Source organism: Leptodactylus fuscus, chromosome 2, assembly GCF_031893055.1.
Source record: "Leptodactylus fuscus isolate aLepFus1 chromosome 2, aLepFus1.hap2, whole genome shotgun sequence".
NCBI lineage: Eukaryota > Metazoa > Chordata > Amphibia > Anura > Leptodactylidae > Leptodactylus > Leptodactylus fuscus.
The window spans coordinates 190,828,679-190,852,663 of NC_134266.1; the positions used below are offsets into that span (position 1 = coordinate 190,828,679).

The 23,985-nt window shown below is 41.8% G+C and overlaps 1 protein-coding gene across 10 annotated transcripts in view; it reads right to left on the minus strand.

Annotated features, from left to right (window-relative positions):
- MBNL2 (muscleblind like splicing regulator 2) overlaps nt 1-17,418 on the minus strand; it is a 136,026-nt gene extending 118,608 nt beyond the window's left edge. For all 10 annotated transcript variants that reach the window (XM_075265350.1, XM_075265359.1, XM_075265357.1 and 7 more), the window contains exon 1: nt 17,275-17,418. The gene's annotated coding sequence lies outside the window, so the exon portion shown is untranslated. The remainder of the gene's footprint in view (nt 1-17,274) is intronic.
- Between the last annotated feature and the right edge of the window lie 6,567 nt (nt 17,419-23,985).

Consider the following 23,985-nt stretch of genomic DNA (forward strand, 5'->3'; position numbering starts at 1 on the left):
TTGTCTGAATTGAAGCACTGCATCTGAGTCTAAGAAAGTCCAGTTATGTCTATGTGAAGTGCCCTATATGGATGTGTATAGTTTATGACTGATCCCTGCTAACACACTGCCTTTAATGCACTAAAGTAGAATGATCCTGTGCTCAAAACTGTCTAATCTAAACTATGAATCCATGTCATGTATACAAAAGGTGAATGTCAAATAAATATTCATGTATATGACATATAGATCCAAGCTGGAAAATGCAGGGGATATCCACAAGGACTTATGTCACCAACAGGTTAACCTGAAGCACATGCTGTAAAACTGCACCTTGATTTTTTTTTTACATTGCTTTGGGGTTTCATTTTAATTTATCTTTCAAAGTAATAATATTCACACAGTAATCACAAGTCTTCAATGGTTTCCCATATACAGGGTAACCCTAGATTCACATGAGTTTCACTCATTAAATTTGGTCCTTGTGTTCTCCGGATTTACCAACCTGAACTTCAGGCCGGGAGTGAGACAACTAGAACGATATTTATCTATGATACTAGGAGTCCTTGCCCCCTAGAGACATACTGTCTTGTACTGTAATCGGTAGGAGTCAGGGACTCCTGGCACAATATATGATGCTAGGAGTCCCACTCCCGGTATACTGTTCAGGTCGGTAAGTTCAGCGGACAAACAGAATCTAGGGTAACTTAGACAAGCACCTAACAAGAAGACACAGCAAGATACTGTATACTCCAACAGAGATGATCGGACGATTTTTTCTATAAAATCTCATATTATTTTTTTGTGCCTATTGGCAATTCACAGTTTTTAATCAGATTCAGTGATCTGGCACAGGGAGAAGTAGTGAGATATATATGATACAGGCGTCTTCATTAGAGATGAGCGAGTAGTACTCGATCGAGTAGGTATTCGATCGAATATTACGGTATTCGAAATACTCGTACTCGATCGAGTACCACTCGCTATTCGAATGTAAAAGTTCGTTGCAGAACCAGCATTGATTCTCCGAATGCTATACATTCTGCCAATCAACGCTGGTTCTTCTCCTACCTTTAGAAGTCTTCTCCGTGCAGCGTCCCCGTGGTGTCTTCCGGCTCTTCATTCATTCTGCCAGGCATCGGGCCTGGGCAGAGCCGACTGTGCATGTCAGCTTGTAGTGCAGGCATGCGCAATCGGCTCTGCCCAGGCCCGATGCCTGGCAGAGTGAATTCAGAGCCGGAAGACACCGCGGGGACACTGCACGGAGAAGACTTCTCGGAGGATCCAGCCCGACCCTCACTCGTGGACTTGGTAAGTATAATTTGATCGAACGTTGCCTACCCCTGAAACGAGCATTTTCCCCCCCATAGACTATAATAGGGTTCAATATTCGATTCGAGTAGTCGAATATTGAGGGGCTACTCGAAACGAATATCGAACCTCGAACATTTTACTGTTCGCTCATCTCTAGTCTTCATCCTACCCACTGAGTGCAGTGAAAAAACTAGTGATTTTATGATTCTAGTGAAAATCTGAATTATTTTTTTGAAATGGCGAATTAAAGGGGTTTCCCGGACACAAATTCTTTTATCAAAAAAGGTCTGTTAGTGCTATTAATGGGTTAATAAGTACACCCATATACCTTTAGCAGGGTTTTGAGTGATTTCTCTGCTTCTCTGGGAGCCCCTGACATCTTCTGCATTTGTCTCCCTAGCTAGCCTGGCCACTACTAGTCCTTCCCAAGTAACTAACTCAGCCCACCCCACCCCATAATACTTACCTGTCTTCCTGTCTGCTCCTGACTTATCTTGGAGCACTGCAAGTCTCCCACACTGCCTAGAGCCGAGACCTACATGACTTCCGGAAGTGACGTCACAGCTCAGCTCTAGACCAGAAGCAAGAGAAGATAGTAAGTATTGTGTGCCAGGCACTATTGCGTGTGTGTTGGGGGCTGGCACATAGAAGAATAAGAGAAGGAGGCCTTCCTTGGGTGACGCGTCATTCCGGTTCTAGAGGAAACGGTAAGTATAATGGGCTGGGGGAGGGGGTCCAGGCCTTTACAGCGACGTAACGGGTCAGGATACGGATTATACCAATGAACCGTTATATCAACATGACCTACATATATTACTGAAAGACTGTAGAATATGGGTAAAAAAGATATATTAGAAAGTTGGCAGAGGGAATGGGGGACTTACCCATGAATTGTCTATCCTGGACAAGCCCTTTAATTGAGTAATTTGATTAACTGCACAGCTCTACTCTTAGCTGAGAGCTATCTTTCCGGATCACCCCCATGCACATTTGGTTTGGTCACACATGCATATGCAATAAATGGGAACAGGTGAGAAATGACTTCCAGACTCCTCTCGCGGAAAACAGTATCTTGAAGCTCTACAACAAGTGCCTCTACATGTTTACCCCAGACTAATATTCCTGAGATCAACAGGAGGGTAAGTATAAACAAGAGGACTGAACAAAAATCTCAAAATGCTGTAAAAACCGCAATTCCCAAAACCCCGATGGTGGGTCGCAGTACTCAGGTGGCAGCAGAAGCTTCTCACATGTAGAGGGACTGAGGGACTTGTACAGCTTCATGATGTTCTTCTATTCAATATGGGAGCATATAAGATTGTGAGCATCACCTTTACAGCGCACTTGATGGGATCCAAGAGCAACTAATGGGTATCCCTGTGGGTATCAACTTATCACCAGGCTGTAGGGACATAGTGGAATATAGTAGTCCAGCAGGTACATATTGCTAGAAGGACTGGATTGCATATCACTCATATCCCTACGCAGTTATTCCTGATTATTGTATACTTTTGTTATATTGAGGTCACACATCGTTGAACAGAATATCTGATTCTGGGAAAGCTGAGTGAGAACGGGTATAACCAGGTCTTTTTAGACTGTGTTCACACACTCAGAGGTGTACTCCACCCCAGCATATACCTTTAATATGATTATATAATCAGTTTTGCATCTACCATTTATAATAAAAGTTATGTTTTAGTCACTCCTTCTGTGAATTTACAATGACAATATATAAATAATGTAGGATAGTTTTTTGATCTTTTAAACACTTGTTTTTTTTGTTTCATGTCATGGTGCCCCTCTCTGATACTAGTTAATGAGTCAAGGTTATCTTTCCCTATTATTTCACATGCTCCACATTCTACATTATGATATTAAAGATAACGAGAATATGTATTGAGATATGGGACTGTTCCCTCCTGCACCATTCCCTGGTGAGCTCATTACTTAACCACAATAGATCACCATGAAGCACAGGCAGAAGTACCAGAGCAGTAAATGCACAATAATAACAAGATATTGTACATCTCGGCCTGTTTATCTCACTTCCATTGTCAGGGTGTAACCTAGCTCTGCATTGTAACATCCCAATTAAAACACAAGTCTTTTCCTTATTGTTTGAAATATTTAGAACACTTCATAGTATTTCTGTAAAAACAACATATCTACTAAGGATTTACTAAGCAAACACTGTATTTTACAGGTCCTTAAAGGGAACCTGTTAGGTGAGTTTTACACACTAAACATCTAGTGTCCTAAATATGCCTATAGTGAAGGCCCTTTTATACTGGCCAACTCAGCAGGCAATAATCCAAAACAAACTCACACATTGTGCGTCTCCAAAAATGTTGCTTTTGTGGATAGCACATTGCCCTGCTTACATGGGAGATGTGCTGACAATATCTAAAACAATTTACGTTGCAGAACAGATGCGATCACCCGATCACTGAGCATCTGCTGTTTTGTCAAGTGATCTTTTCGACATTTTGGCGGGTCAATTATCGGAAACAATGGTCTCTATTAACGATTGTACTCATTATTTGGCCCAATAGGATCTTTGGCTTGACCATGAATGCACTAAATACTGAGTGTATGTGTCTCTCATTGAGTGGCTTGTCTCTCGTTTTGTTTTAAGGGGGCCTTAAACACCCTGAGGCACCAACATGGGTTGTCGGGCTTGAAGTCTGCTGAATGAGCTGACAGGGAATTTTGGGACCACCAATCCATAAGGACATGGTATAAAGTCACAGCCTCACAGCTCAACATAGATTCTTTTGTCCAGATGCTATTCAAAGGGGAGTTTCAGTAAATGTTCAACCCCTAGTCAAAAGTGCTTACTTACCTGTCTGTTTGGCTGGGGATCCTGCGGAGAGTTTCCATTTGGTTGGGTTCCGGGTCTTTCTCACCTTTGGCCTGAACACAACCACAACAACCAATCAGTGGCTGATCAGCAATGTTGTGTACAGATGGAGCATGAGCGCTCACTCAGTGTCTGCACAGACAAGCAGTAGACAAAGACCAGGGACCTGAATGGAGACTTCTGTTGGAGCCCTGGCCAAACAGACTTGTGAGTATATAGTTTTGATGCATCCCAAGGAGTTGAAGAAAATTAACTGGAACACACTTTAAAGTCTGAGGAAAACACATTTAAAAACTCTTTGCATTCTATTGCACTGTACTAGTTGTTCCTAGATTCAACTTTCAAAACCAGACTTTGTGTGCAGAAGGAACATTTCAATTGCATTCTGAGGTAGATATCAGTGTAGTGATTGGTACAGATTCCTTTCTCTAAGGCTTTTCTTGAGCTGCACCAACTCTTTGGAATGCACTTCCCTAGGTAATAAGGTTAATTCACAACATCCACAGGAAGTAACATCTAATTCTGCACTTCTTGGAGGTCTGGACAAAAAAAATCGAGCGTGTAGGCTGTGACTTTGTATTTGAACTTTAAAGGTACATTTAGGATCTCCAATAACCTTTACCAGTTCCACTATTTTTAGCTGTAGAAGTTCCTTTTTTATTTTATATCTTGAGCATAAGAATGTTCTGGTGGTTTGCTATCCCATTTAAGGTTCTCTTGAATACTCTCTCCATGCCCTATACTATTTTGGGGAAAATATGAAGCCTCACAGAGCCCTTTTCTATCATGCACTTTAACCTTTACATTTAAAATGGATGCGCTGTGACATTTGTACTTATATTACCACATTGAAAACAATAATTCACAATGCAAGGTCATCTTTGATTTAAGGATAATGTGTAAGAATGTTTTGTATTATTTCTCTAATTATAATATGGACAAGGCAATTACTTTTTTAATACGTGTATCTCATTACGAGCTAATGGCCAGTGTCCATTGAAACAACTGTTGATGCCGATCATACTCATTTGATCCCATAGCAGTAAATAGAGAGAGCCATGCATTCACAGTCAACTCTCTTCCCACTGCGGACCCTAGATGGAGGATCAGGGGACCTATGTACTCAAGACTAATTGAGATGCTGTAGATATGACATAAATATCCCAGATGGAAGCAACTTAATCCACAATGTGACCACATAACGTAGAGGCAGATGTGTGGTTTTATTCTTTTAAATGTAGCTTAAAAAAATCACTTAGAGACAGGCAATAATGTTATGAAAGCTGTGAAAATTCACAGTACACAATAGAAAGATTGATGCAGAACTGTCACAGATTTTATACTGGACTCAGGAGCTTCATGTTACACCTCTGAGCCCATAAATACTGTGACATGCACCAACTAGAGATGAGCAAATAGTATTCTAAACTATAGTTTCGAATACCTCGTTCCATAGGAATGAATGTAAGTGGCTGGCGTTTAAACCCTTGCTGTTTGGCCGCTTCCTTTCATTCCTATGGGAGTGAGGTAATTGAAACTATGTTTCGAATACTATTCGAATCAACTCTAGCACCAGCCATTTAACATTCTGGTGTGTTCCCCAAACATAACCTAACTGGATTTGTCAGCTCTCCCAAATGGGAGATCTTTTGGCACACCATACATATGGCTACCTAAGCCAAACAAGCATCTTTCAGCCATTTTTAGAATAACGGACAGATTTACTAATATTGTCTAAATTTTAGGTTAAGGCCCCACTTAGCAAGTTGTAGCTAAAAAGCGCTACAAGAAAAACTGCAGAGGAAATACACTGCGGTTTTTCTGGCTATACTTTTCATAGAAAGTCCACAGAGTTTTCTTCTGCTTCAATTATACCTATATGGAAAATGCCGGCGCTTCCATAGGTATAATTGATATGTCGCGTTTTACAAAAACAGCTTTTGAAATCGCAACATGTCCGTTGTGGATATTTGCTGCAATGTATGGGTGGGATTAGCTAGAAATCCATCTACTATGCAGGGACTTAAAACACTGCGATTTTTGATACAGTGTTTCTCCTGGGGTAAAATGGCGTAGATTACACTAAGTGGGACCCCCGGCCTTAGACTGTGTAAACTTAGACTAGACATTCTTAAACTTTAACTGTTATTTGATAAATATGGTGTAGTTTAGGATGTCTAGTATTAGTATTATTATAGTAAGTTTATACCACCTATCTGTTGGCTAGTTTGAGAAAGAATTATCTAATTTTTCTGCCAAGTCACACCCACCTGTACAGCATGTTTAACTCAAACTAGATTGTGCCAACACATAACAGAATTATCTCACAAATACAATCATTGACAAAAAACAAAACAAAGAAGGCGTTAGTGGAATTGAATGAAACTTTATGTGTTAGTATAATGATGATATAGGTGATTACAGTATAACAGTAAAAGGATACGTTTATTGGGAAAAACTATACAATTGAAAGGAGACTCCAGTACCCTGTTGGGTTACCTCTATCCTGGATACAGGATGGACATATAGGCGGTTAATTATGGTCATGGAGACACATTTGCCTACAAATGTTTCAACAAGGCCTGTAGATCCTACAACATTAAGGATCCTTGCTAAAACTGGCATTCCAGCCGGTCCCATAAATGTTCCATTGGCAATAAATCTGAGCCAAGCATGCATGTGTATGGGGGAGTTAGAGAAGACAGCGGTCATCCAACAGCCATCTTATTATTTTTTCTTTACATATATAAACATGTATCCTCATATGATCAAAGCTCACAAATTTAGGGAGAAATCTTTTATCTTGAAAAGAGTGTTTGACAGTCAGTCTATTCGGTCACCGCTGAAGTCCCCAGTGTTCACCATGAAATGAAGGAATAAAATCAATTACAAATCCAGACGGAGGGTAATTTAAGAAGAGACATAAGTACACATGTTATACAATTATGCAGCAACTTTAATGTACAGAATGACAACATCACTGAGATCAAAGCTGTTGTAAATGGAGGAAACACAGAGAGCAATTTGCTGTGACACTTTCAGAAGCAGCTAAACAGCAGCGATTATTGACTATATCCAGCTTGTCACACCACATACAGGTTTGCTTTTTCATAAAATCCATACATCCTAGTCTTTAGGCTTTTAACTGTAGAGATAAATTTATTTATCAATTTCTGCAAGACATTCATCAAGTTCAGAAAATAAAGTGAAAAGGAAAGGCTGGAGCGTGAAATCTAAGGGGAAGTCAAATATCTTGACAAGGTAGAAAGTCTGTTCAGCCTTGGAAAAATTAGGTACCAGCCCTCTGTATTCACCTGTATTGGAAATCCCGCTAACCTGAATTTCTCAGACCTGAAACTATCCTGTAACAATTGAGCACTATACAGTCTATACATCAGATATTGTCCCAAGGTATAAGGTTAACATTTCCATAGACTTCCATGATGTCTGCCAAAGAATCTTTTATGGCGATATTCGTCAGCTGTCTCTAACATTGTGTCCTCTCTACACATTCTATACGTACACGTTCTTTCATAAACCCATGGAGAAATGTATCAATCTGCCTCTGCCAGAGGATTTTCTGCCTCTGTCATACTTACGGAAACACTGGCGTTTTCCATATAGTTATAACTGACATACCGCGATTTACGTTTTTGAAATCACAGCATTTCTGTTGTGGGTGTTTTTCTGCAATGTGTGAACGGTATTAGCCATAATCCCATCCACTTTGCAGGTAATGTAAAATGCTGCATTTTCGCATTATGGGGCCCCAGCATTAGGAAGTATTTTGGACCCGATAGACTCCCCTTCTGAAAATTGTACTGTCCAGACTACCCCTTTAAATGGGCTCTATCATTGGGAAAAGTCATTTTTAACTAATTGCATCCTTGCATAGCCTTTAGAAAGGCTATTCCACACCTACCTTTATGTAAATTGCCTCAGTGGTTTCTGAATAAGTCCGTTTTTATTCATATGCTAATTAGACTGGTGCACGATGCATCGTGCACCCCCTTTGCTATTCTTTCCTAAGGGTGTATACAGAACAGGCTGCTGCTGATGATGATGATGACTCAGCTTCCTGTTTGCACACACACATACAAAATAATAGTAGAGAGGAGGCTACTGGGAACTTCCTGTGCTGGTTGGAAGCTCATTAGCATATAAATAAAAACGGACTTATTCAGAAACCACTGAGGCAATCTACATACTAAAGGTAAGTGTGGAATAGCCTTTATAAAGGCTATGCAAAGATGTGATTAGTTAAAAATCACTTTTTCCAATGATTGAGTCCCTTTAACAAGAGAGTAAGGGTCCATTCACACGGAAGAAAATGGCGCTTCATTTGGCGCTGAATTTACCACGCTGAAAAAAAAGCCTCCAATTGATTTCAATGGGTGCCGCTAGCTTTATTTTTAGTGGAACCCATTGAAATCAATGGGAGCCTTTTTTTTCAGCGCTGAAATTCCTCACCAAATTCCTCATCATTTTCTTCCAAGTGAATGGACCCAAGTGTTCTCATTTGGTATAGTATAGTATAACTTCATAGCACAGTTATTCCAGCATAGAAAGAAGTCAAAGCAGCATCTCTATATCATACATGTACACATAAGCATAGGATTGTTCTAGAAATCACAGTGGAACCTACATGGTTAAAAAGTATAAGGGTAGTTTTACACATGTTTTGTTTTACAAAATTTAGCCTTTTTTTGCAGCAAAAACTGCCTCACCCAGATGTAAATTGCAATATATCTTAGATCTGGAATTTTTTCACATTTTCTTCTTTATAGGAAGAAACGCCTAAAAAAACATGTCAAAATGTGTAACCAAAGAATGTTTCGAAAAACAGTCAAACTAATGTATGAAGCAAGACTAATGGAAAGATTCGCACCAAATCGCCCCTATCCTGGCTTTACGTTACAAATACTTAATGGGACAGATTTACTAATTCAGCGGCTCCACGTTGAGGAAAAGCTGCATGTTTTGTTGTAGATTTTGCTGCGTTGTTTTCAGCCAAAGCCAGGATTGAGCAGAAGACAAAAGTATAAATACTTTCTATATATTCCCAATTCCTTTTGAAGCCACTCTTGTCTTTGGCTCAGAAATAAAACAAAAAAACCCCAAAAAACAAAGGAACATGTGCAACAAAAAAGCAGCTTTTCTGCAACATGGGATCTTAGCCGAACAGTTAAAGCACGTGCACATAACCATGTGTATTGTTAGTGTGATAGCCCCATTTTCCATGGCTAGCACACTGACCCTTGCATTTCTATGGTCCCATACACATTACCGTGTATATTCATGGTTCCGTGTATGTAGCCGTGAGCCCAGGACAAAACTCAGGACAGGTCCTATTCCTGTTTTGTGACTCTTGCTCATTGACATCAGTGAAGGAGGCACAGACGACACATGGGTATCATGCAATGTGCTGTACGTGCCGTTTAAAGAGGACCTTTCATGGGTTTGGGCACAGACAGTTCTATACACTGCGGGAAAGCCGACAGTGCGCTGAATTCAGCGCACTGTCAGCTTTCCTGATCTGTGTCCCGGGTAAAGAACTATCGGTCCCGGTACCATAGTTCTTCACAGTCAGAAGGGTGTTCCTGACCGTCTGTACAGCGTTCCTGACATCCTTCTGTACAGCAGTGCCTATAGCGCTGTGCCGGGACCGATAGCGCTTTACCCGGAGCACAGATTGTGAAAGCCTACAGTGCTCTGAATTCAGCGTACTGTCGGCTTTCCAGCAGTATATAGAACTGCCTGTGCCCAAACCCATGAAAGGTCCTCTTTAATCATGACCCAGCGCCCAACAGTCATTTGCTTGTAGCCTCAGCGAGTGTAGGCCTGGACTAGACAGTCAAAAAATGTGGCAGACTAATCACAGTGGTTGACGCTGGATGATGAAATTGGAGCTTCTTTGGACTGTCTGGACTACGTTTATACCACCTACAATTGCATCACTACAATTCTGGTTCTAGAACACAATTTAGACAGCCCTCCTTTCCATTCACTCATTGGTCCTACTCAACCTCATCCACCATGCACCCCGTGCTGCACCTTCATCTCCTCTCCTCTTCAAACCCTTTTCCTACTAGCCGTATGTAAAACACATAATACATGTTATTAACATATTCTGGTGCTTCTAGAGTTGCTTTGTGTAAAAGAGACCTTATCCTACATCCTAATGTCTAAGAGTGTCTTATAACAGTGGTCAATTGTCTGAGCAGATTTATGATGTAAAGGTAATTTATTATATAAGGGTGTAATGAAACTTCTAAAATCCTTCTCTGACTGCTGCTCTCACCCAACTTGCATCAGCAATATGCTGAGCTGGCAGAACCAGAATTATCAGCCGACCGGACGTAATTTGGAGTGAGCACCCTGAGTGACACAAACAGAAGCACAGCACCAAAACAATCCAGCTGAGAAACTATGCTAGTTCAACATATACTGGATATAAAATAGAAAAAACAGCCAGACATTGTACCTAACGCAAATGTATTGTGAAAAGTTTATATTACACCCACCTGCTTGGTGAAAGGAAGTTACAGCACTGCAACTGGATATGTCAGAGCCTGAATGCCAAAAGTATTAAACGTCACATATTTGTGCAAATGCCAGCAATGCTTGAAACGTAGAACTGGGAATTGGTCCCTGAGCTATTAGTTTTTCTGCAGAGCTAAAAAAATAACCTTATTTAGTAAATGCAGAATAATCATAGAGGCCATTTGAGACTGAGACTGGGAGAATATGAATGCCTATATGTTTATAGCGAAGAGTGCGTAACCCGGTATTTATTATACATTTTAACAGTGTGGACAGTAGCAAACTATTACCAGCTAGGGAATGGAGACGTTTTACCCTGATAAAATGACAGAACCTGACGCACCCTACTGTGAATCTGTGGGGTCTGTCCAATGCTGTCGGCGTCCATTTAGTCTATCACAACTTGAATACTATATTTCTGCTCCTATAACAGGTCAGTCAGAAAAAAGTCAGGATACAGATGTGAACTCAAGCTAACATACTGAGAGGAAGATGAAGATGGTGCAGCAATAAAAATGTTGATATTATCTAGTTCACTTTAATATATCTTACACATTTTTTTTTTTTTTTTTATAAAGGATCCATGCTGTTCGCTAGGTATATAAAATATTCACAAACAAGGCTTGAGTCTTTTTCAGGAATGCAAACTGTGACCCTAGAAGCAGCAGGGCATAACTTACAAATGGCTGCAAGCCAACTTTTCCCAAACCAGCTCCATGCTTTTCTGCTTTTGCATACTTTAGCAAACCATCTTGTCTAACAAACTTGACAACAGATCCCTAACAACTAGTCAGTCTCAAAATGATCAGAAGTGAAAGTTAACACTTAAAGGGTTAAGAACACATTCTCTAGCATAAAGGTTTTGGGTTCCCCCAACTGGATACTCCTATGAGCCAGGGCAGAGATCTTGGAATATAGATGGATAGCTATGCTGGACTGTTACTATAAAACACTATATTTATCCTTCCTGGTTGGTAATGCTTTCTCTACCATCACGTTAGAGGCAAGACGTCATCAGATGTTCGGGCTGCACTGCTACTTATTCTAGTTTCAAACAGCAAGTATAGGCCTGGCAATTGGTGACTGAATTAACCCTCACAGTATGTTCATGTCTCCCATGTCAAAATCTTTTCCAAAACCCAGTCCAATGGAACCCCTGGCAGAAGTCCAAGGATGGGTTTTAGGTTTCTGGTGCGGATTTGCATGTGTGAATGGCCTAATATAATGGGAATGTGCCAATGGTCAGCGGAGATTCTGCCAGAGACACCAAAGAAGGCAGCAGCAGCAAGGTGCTTCTTTTCTCAGTGTGGTGGAAAGCGTCTGTCAATGCCCCTTACTGACTTCAATGATAAGCAGAATAGCCAGTTTTTGAAGAGGATTTTGAAGTGGAAAACCACTTTAAAATTATCTACAGAAGTTGCTGTGTGAACATACCCTTAGGTTCACATGGAGTTTTTGGTCAGTGTTTTGAGGCCGTATCCGCCTCAAATCAATGGGAGCTGCTCAGGTCTTTTTTCCAGGAGCCGTTTCTTCCGGCTCCCGGAAAAAAGAAACAAGATGTTCATTCTTCATTCCAAATCGCCTCGCGATTCGGCTTGAAGAAACTCCCTCCTCCAGACTAGGCCCATTCATTGGGCCTAATCCGAAACGGAGTGCGCGGCTGGATGCTGGTGCAGTGCACTGGATTTAAGTTGTAGCTACCTGGTTTTTGGATCGGAACCTGAGGCGGCCCCCACCTCAGGTTCCGATCCAAAAAAAACCCATGTGTATTTACTCTTAGGGTGCTATCACACATATCAGGAACTGCATCAGATTCCTTATGCCTGGTTCACATCTGCATTTGGTAATCCGTTCGGGGAGTCTGCATGAGAACCCCCTGAACGAACTACCAAATGCAATGGCAAGCGGTGTGCAATGAAAGCGGACATGAAAGTAGATCACAAAATACTTTTCTGTTCGCATGTTCCATGTGGAGAGCACAGGGACCACATTATAGTCTATAGGGTCCGTATGCTTTTACTGCACACCGCTTGCCAATGCGTTTGATATTCCGTTTGGGGGGTCCCCATGCAGACTCGCAGAACGGATTACCAAACGCAGATGTGAACTAACCCTTATGCAGATTTAAAGCCAGCAGAAGCTGTGGCTCATAAAGGGAGAAAAAGTATAAGGGAGCCTTCACACGGAGTTTACGCTTGCTCATTCTGAACGTAAACTCTTTCTGAGTGAGCGGCGTGAAAAACAAATCCCATTGACTTCAATGGGTGCCGGCATACGCGCGCTACCCATTGAAATCAATGGGAGGCTTTTTTACCTATTACTTTCAATGTGATACACGCGTATGCCGGGAACCCATTGAAGTCAATGGGATCTATTTTTTATGCCGCTCACTCTGAACGAGTTTACGTTCAGAATGAGCAAGCGTAAACTCCGTGTGAAGGATCCCTAAGGGTCTACCCTAAAGGAGTAAACGCGCACTCATTTTGGCAAAATACACATGTAAAGAATACACGTGTGAAAATAAGGGCCCGTTCACACGGAGTAAATGCTCGCTCATTTTGGAAAAATACACGTGTAAAAAATACATTTGTAAAAACAAGACTCCCATTGACTTTAATGTATTTTGATGTGTAATTTGACGTGGTTTTTTTTTTTACACGTGTCAATGAAGTCAATGGAAGTCTTATACTTTACACTTGTATTTTGCGAAAATACAAGCGCGTTTAATCCGTGTGAACGAGCCCTAAGACTCCCATTGATTTCAATGAGATTTTTTACACGTGTAAAAAATGCGCCAAAAAACATGTTCCTTTATGGGGGTTTTTTACACGTGTAAAAAAATTTCATTGCAGTCAATGGGAGTGTTATTTTAACACGAGTATTTTTTACATGTGTATTTTGCCAAAATAAGCACGCGATTACTCCATGTGAATGGACCCTAAGGTTGAGACCCCACATTGTGGAAACGCAGCTTTTTTTTGTTGCAGAATTTGCTGAGTTTTTTTGAGCCAAAGCCAAGAATGGCTACAAAAGGAATGGGAAATGTATAGGAAGTAGTTATTATTATTATTATTATTATTGTTTATTTATAAGTAGTTTTATAAGTAGTTATACCTCTACCTTCTGTTCAATCCGCTCCTGACTTTGACTCAAAAAAACAATGCAAAATCTGCAACAAAAAAAGTTGCGTTTCCACAACGTGGAGCCTTAAGATAAACTGCTATTCCTTCTATTCCTTCTCTTTTTTTAATCAGTTCCTGTTTCCTGATGCAGTACTTTATATGTGTAATAGGATCCTGAGGCTAAGGTCCTATGTAGCAAGTCACAACGAAAAAGTACTGTGTAAAAAAGCAGCAAAAACGCACCATGTGTTCCTCCACTGTTTTTCACAGTAAGACTTTCTGTCCCTATTAAACTTATATGGAAACCACCAGTGTTGCCGTAGGTGTAATTGACATGCTGTGATTTAGAAATTGCAGCATTTCCACTGTGGATTTTTTTCTGCAATGTGTGGATGGGATTAGCCAGAATCCCATCCACTTTGTAGGTACTGTAAAACGCCATGGGCAAATCATAGCGTTTGTACTATGTGGGGCCCCGGCCTCAAGGTTTGTTCCGATGTAGTGGCAGCCACTTGTAAACACCGCTATGGACAGGTTTATTCCACATGCTGCTGCTCCTAATTTTGAATTGGCTCTTAGGCTGGGGCCCCACGTTGAAAAAAATGCAGTGTTTTGCATTTTACATTATCTGCAAAGTAGATGGGATTCTGGCTAATCCCATCCACACATTGCAGAAAAAATCAGTAGCGAAAATGCTGCCATTTCAAAAATGCTTGTGTTTTTGTAAATTACAACATGTCAATGCGTTTCCGCTGCGGTCTTTTCCGCGGCGTTTTTTTGGCTCTGGTCTTAAAGGGGTTTTTAGGAATTGGGCAAATCACAGAGGAAGCTATATATAAAAACATACTCTCTTGCGCCGACTGATCATGAACCTCTATCTATTCAGTCTTGAGCCATCCCCTCGTCACCAGAATTTCTGTACCAAAAAAGACCTCGGAGACCAAACAGTGGCTTAGCAATCACTGAAAAGAAACCATTGACGTCTGTGAGTGACGATTGGTCTCAGCAGTCAAGTAGGCGCAAGACTGTGCAATGAGGACACGCCACAAGATCGAGCAAACAGGGCCACGTGAGCATGATTTTTTTTTTAATGGTACACCTCCACTGACCTCCTCTGAGATTTAGCAAATTCCTTGACAACCCCTTTAAGTAAGCTTTGCCCTATGAACAATCTATTTTAATTGGACATGTTGTGTACATTGGACATTATGGTACATAGAAAGGGAGTGTCCAAAGATCACGGATTTAAGGGAAGAAAATAACAAAACAACTAGGACAGACATAACCATTCCAATTCCTTATCTCTTACTACATTAAATAGTGTTAAATGCACAACAGAAAGTCTTGCATGCAGCCTCTTCACTTTTGCTTCCAACCTTCATTCATTCTTATTTGTATGCACATTGTACTGAATGCAGCATGATGTATGTGCAGAATGTAACACGCTATGTGCAAATGTGACTTCTCAACTAATCTTACCATCTGTACTGTGCCATATGAGCATCACGATTCTTCATCACTTTGTTAAAATGTTCCCTTTATACACAGGAGCCATATGAAGTCTCTGGCTGAGCTTACCATGTATTATATAAGCTTAACAATGTATGATAAAAATTAATATAGAAATAAAAATCCTACAACACAGAAAATACTAACGTTCATCTCTCAGCACAACACAGAACATGTCTCGGCCCCAGGGTTGCTGGCCTTAGCATATCTAAACCAAAGGGTTAAATATACATTGCTGGAATATTCATGTTCTCAACTACCTGTAGTGACATGTACATAATCTCCAAATATCATTTTATGCTGGAAGATCAAATATGAAGAGAATGAGTCATGAATGTCACAGATACATAAAACGTGGAAATGTCACCGTATGGCCACTTTACAGCCATGTGTCAGAAAACCAATGTGGGATGACAGTGTTTACTTGGGTGACTTTACTACTGTGCAACAAACTGGCCAGCATGGACATCTGACTGACAGCAGTGCAAGATATACACACATATATATAGTGTGTGCGCATATACACATATATAAGGATATATATATATATATATATATATATATATATATATATATATACAGTATAACAAATAGAACCAGATTATAAAATAATATATGAGACCATCTTACCGTCATAGCACAAGTACATAACAATCACTTGTAAGAGTACGCAACTATCATTAAGAAAATACTAAAATAAAATGCTGCAGTCATATAAGACTTCTATTACTCCCTATGGGGCAAAGAAATCACATGCAACCTTACGACTATTATATGTTCTCTGCAGAGAATAGCAGACATCAAAAGTGGCCATGGCTTTGTATCGCATGTAATTCTGGGTTATTGAATCCTTCATAACTATTATAATAACTTTTAATTGGTTTTAATAGATAAACAAGGTATACCAGTAAACATCCATGTCATGGTACATTAGCAGAAGCAAAGGTTAATACATGAAGTAGATTTATACATTATATACATCTATTATATTCTTTTTCAGTCCTCCGTCTTCTCCTTGATATAGATTATCAGATGCAATATTTTAATAAATAAATATTTGTCCTAATATAATCTTTCAATATATTATAATATACAATCTTTCCAGACAGTGGTACATTTATCAACAGTATCTTAAGGATATGGCGCCATGCTAGTCAGTAGTATACTTGTGAGGCCACTGCTTGTATAGCCATGTGTCACTGATGGATAAATCTGTCATACATGTGACATAAGAGGTGCACTACATATACAGAAATCTGCTGATACATGTAATATATATATGTAATATCATCTATTTAAGAATGTATTTCATTGTGATCTATACTTGTATGTTGTTTGTGCCGGATACTTGTCAAGGGCAGGATAACGTGACTAGACTGCCCAGAGGTTGTGGTGAGACAATATACAGCTGTGTCACAAGCGTCGTGTGTGACATATTCCTCAGACTTATACACATGTCACGGCCACCACAAGAAGTGAATTGTATAAAATGTATGACATCATATGTACAGACCATGGTAAAACATAAAGAACTGCCATGTACAAGAGACTTGTGGCACACAATATGGCATCCCCTCTACTTGCCTTATATTCTGTATCCAGACAACTGCATGATATAATAAGGATACATAAAAGTATACAGCACATACTATACGTGCACACATAACATACGAGAAGTGCAGGCTCCTATCCTGACCAGCAGTTACTATATCCACTCCAGTGACAGGATGGGCCCCCTCCCCCAGCACCCTGTCTGAGGAAGCAGTAACACCCAGCCAGCGAGCCTGCCGGCAGAGCACCGGGACAGGGAGCGGCTGACACATGGAAATCCCTGCTTCATACAGCAAGTCCAGGCCTGGCACACAGCGCCCCGCTCAGCAGTGCCACATCTCCTCACAAGCAGGGGCACCTGAGGCCTGGGCCCCCACCTAACCTGCCTCTTACCTTCTGGTGGATGTCTGCAGGGTGACAGCTCGGAGGGGACAGGGACAAGCCGAGGAGTGCAGCCTATGGATGTGCTGAGAGTGAGGAAGAAGGCGGATCTGGCCGTGCTGCTGTGTGTCACTGAGCCAGCACAGGGGGAGGAGAGCGGGAGGGACCAGGAAACTTGTCAACTTTCCTCCTCACTCCAGCCTGGCGAGTGACGACCTCAGCTTGTGCCATAGGCAGTGCTGCAAAACATGTCACCGGGCTGCTGCATTGCTGTCAGCTTGTACAGGTGCAGTGAGGTGTACAGTGCAGGAATACATGGAAGTGTCTGCAGGACTGTTCTGGAGAGATCTTTTATCAGGCCCACTATACAGTAAGGACTTTACAAACAAGTCCCCAACTTAGCTATAAGACTACATTCACACGAGTCAGGTGCAGAACAGCCATTAAAAATGGACATTGGCATCGGAGGGGCGCCCACTTTCACGGATCCCTCATATATTGGAGTGTAATGAGGGATTCATGAAAACAGACACAAATAGAACGTTTTTATGATGGTTCTTTTTGATGGTCATGTGAATACCACTGTCCAAATGCATTGAATGTAAAGCAGCCGTGTGAAGAACATTCTGTTACACCAATATACAGTATACAGTACAATATACGGTTGTACGAATAGTCTCAGAAACAGCTGATGACACACAGTAAACTGATATTTACACTAGGTTCACATGAGCGTTCAGATTTCCCGTGCTCAGGTCTGCATGGGGACCCAAATGACGGAGACCCTGTCCACTTAAAAAGTGGTTACATGCGGAAATCCGCGGACCCCATAGACTATGAAGGACTTTTCTCTCCACCGATCTCTCCTACAAAGACTCCAACACAAGTGTGAACCCAGCATTAGCAGCAAAACATGCAGTTAAAGGGATTCTATCATTAAAATCACATATTTTGTCGATCACACGTAGGAATAGCCTTAAGAAAAGCTATTCTTCTCCTACCTTTAGATGTCTTCTCTGCGCTGCCGTTCAGTAGAAATCCCAGTTTTCGTCTGTATGCAAATTAGTTCTCTCGCAGCACTGGGGGTGGGCCCCAGCACTCAAACAGCACTGGGGGCGTCCCCAATGCTGCGAGAGAAATCTCCAGCGCCGCCTCCATCTTCTTCAGAAACGGCCTCTCTGAGCGTCTTCTTCAGGAGCTGGGTTAAAACTTCAGAGGCCTCGGGCAGAGCTGACTTCACATGCCCACAGGCCACAAGCTATGTAAGCGGCCATTTTCTTGTGGCCTGGGGACTCCCTGAGTGCTGTTTGAGTCCTGTGGCCTGCCCATAGTGCTGTGGGAGAACTCATTTGCATGCAGACAAAAAACGGGATTTATATCGAACGGCGGCTCAGAGAAGACATCTAAAGGTAGGAGAAGAATAACCTTTCTTAAGAAAGGCTATTCTTCTCCTACCTTTAGATGTCTTCTCTGCGCTGCCGTTCAGTAGAAATCCCAGTTTTCGTCTGTATGCAAATTAGTTCTCTCGCAGCACTGGGGGTGGGCCCCAGCACTCAAACAGCACTGGGGGCGTCCCCAATGCTGCGAGAGAAATCTCCAGCGCCGCCTCCATCTTCTTCAGGAACGGCCTCTCTGAGCGTCTTCTTCAGGAGCTGGGTTAAAACTTCAGAGGCCTCGGGCAGAGCCGACTTCACATGCCCACAGGCCACAAGCTATGTAAGCGGCCATTTTCTTGTGGCCTGTGGGCATGCGCAGTCAGCTCTGCACGAGGCCTGAGGCCTAGAAGTTTGAACCCAGCTCCGGAAGAAGACGCGCAAAGAGGCCATTCCTGAAGAAGATGGAGGCGGCGCTGGAGAGTTCTCTCGCAGCATTGGGGACTCCCTGAGTGCTGTTTGAGTCCTGTGGCCTGCCCATAGTGCTGTGGGAGAACTCATTTGCATGCAGACAAAAAACGGGATTTATATCGAACGGCGGCTCAGAGAAGACATCTAAAGGTAGGAGAAGAATAACCTTTCTTAAGGCTTTTCCTACGTGTGATCGACAAAAAATGTTGAGGGGGGAGTGTAGACGTCGGCACAGGTGCCTGCAACATCGCTACGCTCCTGCCCTGCATGAAGCCAGCAGCGGCAGGAGCGATGCTGCTATTCCGGAGGGGAGGGGGGGCGGAGGAGCGGAATAGCAGCATCGCTCCTGCCCGCTGCTGGCTTCATGCAGGGCAGGAGCGTAACGATGTTGCAGGCACCTGTGCTGGCGTCTACACTCCCCGGCATCTGCCTCACAGTGGATGCCGGGTCTGTATTACATTGTGAAGGCTGTACGTCTGATGCCTAACTGCATCAGGAGCGCACACGCAGGGCCAGCGGCATAGAAGCGACGACTTCTCGCCGCTGGCTTTGCATTTGTAACCCTGCCCACCAATGACGCAACAAGGCCGGAAGAAAGAAGAATTTACAGCAGCGAAGACTGGCGAGTATGCGACGTGGGAATACCCCTTTAAGAAAGGCTATTTATCCCCTACCTTTAGATGTCTTCTAAGTGGTTGATGGGCTCAAAAATGTCATAACATTTTTACTACAATATCAATATGGCTAAAATATCACTAAGCCTATATTATACATACTACTTATATAGATATAGCACCCACAATTCACACCTACTGTATATGAGATGGTTATTACATTAGCGGACAAGCCTTACATACATTTACAGACGTCTGTAGGTATTGACTTACCAATACAGCACACATTGCATATAGAAATACCTATTACTTAGGTGGACACTATATGCAGATAATTACACAGAATATACACATACTATAAATATAATATTATATATATATATATATATATATATATATATATATATATATATAAAAAAACAAAATCACATTTCCTGGCTACAAGGCCAACAGAGAAGCCAAGATACATAAACCTTTCTATGATTTTCAACAGTTTCTATGGCAGTCTCTCCGACAGAGATTCCAGCACTGATGTGAACATAGCCTAACAGCGCCTGTTTTGGTCATCACAATAAGCACATTGATATATGTATCTTGATGGCTAATGTTGGGTTCACACCAGCGCCCGATCTCCGTTTCCAAGTTTCTTTCTTCTGTCGACAGAAGACGGAAACCTGTCAGACCGTGTCCGGCCGTGAGCGCCTGTGAGCGTTTTGTGCTCTCTGCAGCGAAACCGTTTTTTCTTAACCGGACACAAAGTCCTGCATGTCCGACTTTGTGTCCAGTTAAATAAAACTGGTTTCGCTGCAGAGAGCACAAAATGCTCACGGCCGGAAACTTTCCAAATCCATTCAAATGAATGGGTTTGAAAAATGACTGCAGGGTTCTGTCTCCTGTCCAGTTTCAGGCAGGAAATGGAAACCTACAAAACGGAGACCAGGGTGCAGATGTGAACGAGCCCTAAGTATGATACATTATTTTGTGCCTATTGGTTGTATATATTGTATCACATATGTATAAGGGTAGTGTTGTGACCATACCATGCACGCAACTTACTCGTACCATAGATAGATAGATAGATAGATAGATAGATAGATAGATAGATAGATAGATAGATAGATAGATAGACACATAGCTTTCGTAATCCACCTGCAAAGTCATACTCCAGAAAGTAATTTCCCGCCCTCTACAGAAATCATTGGCAGCAGTGTCAGAAGCATAGCAGAGCCACCCCTACCAACATACTATGGATATACACTTTGGCCATTTGAGTTTAGCATTAAGAATTAGGTCCCATCTAGCAGACCGCAGCCGAAAAATGCTGCAGGAAAACATCAGCAGAAACGCATCGCCGTTTTTCCCGCAGTACTTTTCACAAAAAGGAAATCTGTGGACTTTCAGCTTCAATTATACCTGTAGGGAAACTGCTGGTGTTTCTGAAGGTGTAACATATTTTTCTGCAATGTGTGGATGGAATTCGCTAGATAAACGTAAAGCGTAGTACGTTGCGGTTTAGGCCACGTGGGGAGCCACTATTGGATTCTGGACCTGCAATAGCAGTGGGGTGATATAATATATCCCCGTTCTATTGTTTATTCAGTGTGTTGATATGATTACTTTCATACTGAAAGCATTTTAATTTTATTGATTTTGCAAAAAAATTGTAAATCTCATGATTTTTTTTATGTCACCACAAACCAAAACTCATACAGTTTTTATTTTACCATTGATATAGCCATATTAGGGCTTGTGTTTTTTAAGGGCCAAGCTATAAGCTTGCCTCATTTGGTGGGCGGGTTTTCACATGCAACCTGCCATTTAGCTCCGCCCCCAAATTCGCGTGTAGCTTCGCCCACCCATATTGGACTATGAAGTACAGGCAGCAGCAACTCCATTCTGTGTTACATACAGAGACTGCCTGTCTCTGCCATAATGAACACAAATGAGTTAGCTAGCCTGATAACTGGGAGAACAGAAGAAATGAAAGCAGCTCCTCTCCCATATCTGCTAATAGGAAGCTAGGTCACATGGTGTAGACACAGGAATAGCTAGAAACACAGGCTCGCTCCTGTGCACTTAGCCCCTCCTCCCTCCCCCCTGAGAGCAGGCAGATATATCACTTGACTCATGAGCAGATAAGTCAGGGCTGTGTCAACAATGAATTGAATAAAGTAATATAGTGGACAAACAAAGCAGTTTTGCTGAGGCAATGTATTTAGGAAAAGTCTTACATCCACATTAACAAGCAGTAAAGATAGGATCCTTGTGATGGGACAACCCCTTTAAGTTTAACCCAAATGTATCAGACCACAAATCCATTGGCATGCATGAAAGCTGTTCTTACCTGCAAATTCTAGAGGAAGAGGATTTCTTAAGTAATGCAAGAGCAAAAACAAACAGAGTTTCCTGGTGCCGCTGCCAATCATCTGTTACTATGAGTTGCACATGACAGGAAGCAGCAGCCTAGCTGTTCCCTGCCTTGATGTCTTCTTCTACTAAGTGACAGCTCTGCCAGAATTGGGTTTATACTCCAACATTCCCTTGTCAATCCATGTCCTATTATGTGACTTGCTTCTCACCAGTACAAAAATCAGTGAGGAGTCAGAGAGGTGAGGAGATTATGGTATTGGCCATGCGAAAATGACTCCTTAGTACATAAGGCAAGCTACAAAGGCAAACCACCAGGGTAAAATACATATAGAAACATACATTTTAATTCAGGTTTTGCTATGAATAGGGAAATGGGCTGTTAACTGGTGTTTCTTAGTATTTAAACATGCAAAACAACTTTCCTTGCCCCAATAGTAATTACAATGTAAGACACTGTCCAGTCCATGACAACATTTAACTGAAAGTACACTCATTGACAAAAAAAGTAAAGAGTTGTTTGAGCCAAATGTGTAAACATAATGATGATATATGTAAGTGATTACAATAAGAGTGAAAGGATAAGTTTATTGTGGAAAACTACAATTGAAAAGAGGTTCTAACACCAGACGGGGCTCTCTCTAGCCGGGATACAAGATGACATGAGGTTGGGTATGGAGGCATACACGTTCCCTCTAGCATCCTGTGGCATGTTTTCCAACAGATCTTACTCGAACCATTGTCACATTCCAGACGGAACCTGGATTTGTCACCAAAGATGATACACTTCCAGTCCATACCAGCCCCGGTTTCATGGGGACAGGACATAAATGGCAGAATACATAATAAGCACCGTGACACCAAATCTCCTACTGCTGAGCACCTGGATTTGGTCCAGGCAGAAATAGGGGTGTGTAATGAAGGTGCTGTCTGTGTCTGGATGGTGGACAAAGCAATGGTGGGAACTGTTCCTGCTTATCAGTGGATCAAATGATCACTCTTTCTGTACCATTTGGAGTCTATTTGCCATGTGTGTGTGCCCTCACATATCCACTGCTCCCAATACCTCCTAATAGCTAGGTCAGAATGGCCTAGATAGCAGGCAATTTGTTGAAATGACCATCTTGCTACTCTTCCAATGGTGCACTTCCTCTCAAAGTCTGTTGGCGGGGCAAAATATCTTTTAGTGCATCATAGAGTCATGTCTAGCAGTCTAGCATGTCTAGCAGTTGAAAATCTCTCATCAAGAGGTACACTACCCAAAAGTAGCCTCTGACAACAGCGTAGCTATAGGGGGTGTAGAGACATCAATCACTCCTGTGCACTGGACCTGAGTCGGCCCAAAGGCCACTCAGCAATATAAAAAGACATCAATATTATCGATAGCAATAGTAAGTGGGAACCCCGCTACAAATTTTGAAGTGGGGCCCAGGTGCACATACCCTATTTAGCGGCCTAAGAAAATGACTAGAGGACATCACAGGTATTGACAACCCATGTGCTTCACTGAGGTAAGATGATTGGTCTCAAAGGTCACGTGCAGCGGGAACTTCCACCGGAAGAAAGCATCGGAGGAGCCGAACTGGACCACGCTTATTTTATTCTTTTCTATTTCTAGTTTTGCTTTTATGTCATTGTTTTTACTTCATTTTTGTAACCCCGCTCCAATGTCAACCTCCACTGTCCGCACCTTATGGCCAAAATCCTCGAAGCATGTAACCACTGAGACCAATCACTGGCATTAACGGCCTAAGAAAATGAACAGGTGATGTATTTCCTGTGAATCAATCAGTGGCCTCAGTGGTCACGTGTGGATTATGAGGGATCAAATAAAGAATAACAAACCTCTTACTAAGGAGTATAGCGGGAGATCTGACCAAGGAGGCAACTTATACCCT